This window comes from Hibiscus syriacus, unplaced genomic scaffold (assembly GCF_006381635.1).
Source record: "Hibiscus syriacus cultivar Baekdansim isolate YM2019G1 unplaced genomic scaffold, ASM638163v2 tig00002799_pilon, whole genome shotgun sequence".
NCBI classification, from domain to species: domain Eukaryota; kingdom Viridiplantae; phylum Streptophyta; class Magnoliopsida; order Malvales; family Malvaceae; genus Hibiscus; species Hibiscus syriacus.
Genome location: NW_024061945.1, coordinates 15739 through 20650, shown reverse-complemented (window position 1 = coordinate 20650; position 4912 = coordinate 15739). Strand labels below are relative to the sequence as shown.

Here is a 4912-nt window from a genome sequence, read left to right as displayed (position 1 = left end):
TTTGAAACTTGCCCCTAAACAAGAGCCGGTGAATGAATCCCCAACCATTTAATGCAAGGGAAAGGTACCCCAAATATTATGTAGGTCAGTGCCCCTTCATATTAAGGGTATGGGCTCCTTTATCACGGTTCTGTTTTGGCATTTTTGGCCATGTTTCGGGACCATTGATTCTCATCTATATATGTTGCCCCTTATCATTTCTACTGCTTGAAAATCTTATTCAATAACTTTTTCTAACTAGATCTCTAAATTTTTGTAATTACAATTTAACTTTTGTGTAATTTAAACAGAGATTCATAGTCGATGATCAATTATGAGAGTTTATATATTAATCTTTAGTGTTGTTGTGAAATATAAAATTATAATAGTTGTTCATATATTGACAGGAGTAGAATAACTGATATGATCTAATGTCAATTATCTTGCACTATAAAATTCAGTCAAAAAATATATGTAAAGAAAGATTAATATTTTAATATAATCATATAAATATAATTTATAGATCGATTAATCACGATCAAATATTATAAATACCCATTATAAATTTACAATGGAATCTATAATCTAAAACACGATAATCATGAGTCTCGATGCTATCCCTAATTTGACTTAAGGCAAAACTCTCAGAACTAATTTTCGACTCATAAGGTTAAGCAATATGTATACGTAGAGACTATCACATGAATTGTCATGTCAGTGCTATTAAAATTTTAATATTTTAACGACCCAATGAGTACTTCACAGAAAAATCAATAATTTCTTCAAGTTGAGGACCAAAGTGACAAAAGAGAGAACATTAGGAACTAAATTCATCATTATACCTGCAAATACTCGCATACAATTATCTATTATTTGCAGTCGAAGAAGTTGAAACTGATCAAAGAAATCAGAGTATTCTCTAAAATCTCAACTTTTAAGTATAGTTTAAATCAAATGGTGTAAACGGCGGTGGTTTCCGAGACCCTTACACGACAGTACCTGAATCAATGGAACCCCGACTAAACCAGCTGTCTCGCCTGAGCAGGCAGTCCAGGATGATAATGGCTCACCCACTGTAATCAACCTTAGTCTTGAACATATATAAAATGTACACACAAGTTCTGTTAAAATTTTTGCCAAGTTTACAAGTGCCCCCGTAAGTAAACAAAGCGTCTACTTTCGTTTTTCTCGACAATACCCCAGCCAGCATAACAGCACAGATATCTTACAACTCTAACCTCAAAAATATACACATCGTATTGACAGTTGTTGCCGGATTGTTGGAGCCTGTTGAGTATAACAGTATGTGTGTTGTCAAATAAACTTCCCGAGCGGTCATGTTCACTCAAGGAAAATAGCACAAAGGAAAGAGCTGAGTTCTGGTTTTGTCATAATATTGTTTAGGGGACAAACTACCTCTGGTTAGTTATACAAGCTCAGGAAGCCTTTTCACGATTGAGATGGATCACTCTCGGGTTCCTTCCCAGTTGATTCTTTAACATTGTAACTGTAACCAGATAATGACTGATTAGCAATTGGTCGGAAACGAAGACTATGGCATGGCTCTGAACCACGGTATCTTGTTTAGAAGAACTATCTTCATTAAGTGTATCAACCAAAGCTAGATACGAAATGCCATACTTCTGCGCAAGAGTTAGTCCCGGACAAAGGTCCTGTGTAAAAGAAGTGAACTTCTAAGAATGGGAAGAACACATTAATTTACCTTACACATGAAACAGTTATTCAAAATAAAAGGGCTCAAACTCATACCCGCTTGTTTATTCGCAATTTTTAGTCATAAGAAAAAGTGTTTAGAAGTGACCCCATCCCACTATAACTAGAAATAACGAACTCATTTCGGAGACAGCGGATATCGAAATTCTTATGTAGGGACTGAGAGAACAAACATTAATCCAGTGGAAATCACACAAAAAACAGAGTAGAGGGAACAAAAGTCGTTACAGTATAGATAAATTTAATTCTGAGTTATCTCAATACTAACCTTAATTAACCCTGATAAAGAAGATGCCTCGAAAGAAGAAGAGTCCAACGGTAATGCAGTGCGAACCCAACCCTCAGAAGCTATACTACCATTAGTTTCTTGAGAATCAGCAGACTTGTCTGATGCACGAGACTCTTCTTTTAAGTAGCCACGGTTACAATAACCCCCAAAATATGAACAATGCTCTTGTAATAGGATATTTGAGTTGTCGGAGGCAACAAGTGGCCCTCGGTGTATATATGTATCTATAAATGGAATTGTTTCCATTAAGAAAATATAGCTTGTTTCATGGTATACAAATAGTTTTTTTTTTTGTTAACAAAAGGGCCCAAGGAAACCTAAATCTTACTTGCACGGTCCACTTTCAACTATGTTGTCGGGACCCACAGCCAAGTCGAAAAGGAGCCACAAATATTTCATCTGAGCATGTTCGGAGGTTACACAAATATGTATTGGAATGGAAAAGGACAATGTTATGCTAATACCAAAATTGGACTCAAGTTCAAACCAATCAAAATCCTAATTTGTAATTAGAGAAACGAGGAATACAGATATATGTGCAAATTGTTGCTTACTGTTTCCGCAAGGAAAAAGCTTTCCATGTGATCCTCGCTCTTGTGATTCTCGATATCTGATATATGACAATAACCACATGGACACCTAGCCCCGTATTGCAAGCTAGCAATTATGTCTCGTCCAACATCCAGATATCTAAAGCAAAAAAATATTAACCTTTTTAGTATGCAGGAATGGGAAATAGCACAGAAGTGTTGTTGAGAAAAGCCGAAAAGGTAAACTAGAAAACATCTAACAGCAGCAAGGATAGCTTTGCACTCTCGTCAGCAATGATTGTTTGTTAGTAAAATACCTTCTGTAGCAAGCCTGTTTTATTTCCTCGCATTCTTTTCATGTAATATTTTAAATCATTTGCTCTTAAATGTTTGAGCAATTTTGTCTTCTAATAAAATTCATCTCTAGATAAGGGCATTAAACTCTGACGTGAATTGCTTCAAAAAATAGGAAAGGAAGGAAGGGAAGCTAGACCAGCATTTTTCTAATCCTGAAAGAGTAGAGCCTCTAGGAAACAAACAATACCCCAACTGACCGGTTAAACAAGATCCCTTTGATAAACATAAATAATCATTTAGAATTACTCCAATTAAGGAAAGATAGTGATTAGTAAAGATGTTGCAATATTACCACCTCCAAATAACCGTGTGATAAGATGTTCAAAGTGAAGTTAAAAGAAGTTGGAAAAGGCACTTAAATAAATGTCAATCAGATTGACCTGGGATCTCTGGTAGCTTTGTAGAGCTAATACATGCTTTCTATTAACTCTGGACGCAAAGGATAACTCTTTAGCCCATGCTGTCAAAGAGATATGGTATGATTAGATGGACTGATATATACATCCAATGCAAGGGATAAAGGGAATTATAAGAATAGTACACTATCATGAATCAGATACCTGAACACTAAGTGCAGCAAGATTAAAACCCTCGGGAGTAAAACCGTATCTTTTCCAGACACTGAAAAGGCAGTATGTGTTCAAATAGCAGGATCGATATCTCCTGCTAAAACCTTAAAAAAAATGGTAAACCACTGATTACCCAATAGTCAATCACATAATTTATTGTTACACAAATATATTTTCAAGTTTACGTCAGAAAATATTAATAAATGATAACCTGAAGCCCTGGCCAAAATGCCTGTAAATTGTTAAATAGTGGCCATACAATAGCATCCGAATCCATATTGACCTGTACATATCTAAGGAAGTAAATCAAAATTAAAGGCAAAAGAGAGAGAAAGAACTGAGAAAGTCCAAATATATGATGCACGGAAAATGCCGAAAATGATACCATGTATAATAAAATAAGAGAAAGGAAAATTTAATTAAAGTGGGACAAAAGAGCACAAGTTTTTACCAGGGATCATTGTAAAGATAGTACATAACGGAGCTGTATGCTTCTTGGAATATGAACAAATACTCATCATCTCCAAATAATAAATATGCCTGAAAAGGAAATATATATTATATATTTCTCTATTTTAAATTGTGATTACAAAGTTACAATGTACATTAATTTCGAGTCATGTGACGGACCATCAGAAGATACTCGTAGAAGGAGTCAATGCTTGTCCCTATTCCAGCATCCTGCAAAGCAAAATAGAATCAATCGCAATTCGCAGCTGGTCAGTATGGATTAATGAAAGCAACCGAAGGAAAAACAAAGATGGGTCCAGTGGGAGGTTGATGGATTAATGAGTAAAGCTGAAGTTGAGTATCTACTTGGGGCAAATTCATAATTATGAGTTTTTCTGTTCAATGTCTGCATATCGAGAAGGAAATTTGCAAGGCACATTAATCCTCTGAAAATATTAACTCCTTAAGCGTTCATTTGAAAGTAGTAAAAGGGAAGGAAAAAAAAAAGATTCACAATAGAATGAGAAAATGTAACTGAAGATACTAATTTTTTACCCATATTATTATTTTATTATTATTATTATTATTATTATTATTATTATTATTATTATTATTATTATTAAATATATATTAAATAAATTTATATAAATAAATAATTACAGACCAATTACAATTGGACCGGCCCAGTTACAAACAAACCAGAATCGGTCCAGATTAAACCAGAAACCCTAAACATCTGGGGTTCCAGTTAGGGTTTCCTAACCCTAATTTCCTCAGCCGCCATCTTCAATTCTAGCCGTTGGATCTGGTTTGATCCAACGGTCCACAGTTTGCCAGAGGCCACGTCCCAGCGCCGCCGCTGCTGCTTCCAGAAGCCTTCACCGCCACACCAACGTTCCAGCCTCCACCACGTCTACCAAAGAGTCCAGAAGGCTGGTCGTAGCCGCACACGTCTCCCCCAAACGGTGAGTCACCACTGGGAGTCCGGTGACTCACCAAAGAGC

General features: G+C 35.7%; 1 pseudogene; it reads right to left on the bottom strand.

The window, feature by feature from the left end:
* Positions 1-1343: 1343 nt before the first annotated feature.
* LOC120151615 lies at positions 1344-4139 on the bottom strand (annotated as a pseudogene).
* Between the last annotated feature and the right edge of the window lie 773 nt (positions 4140-4912).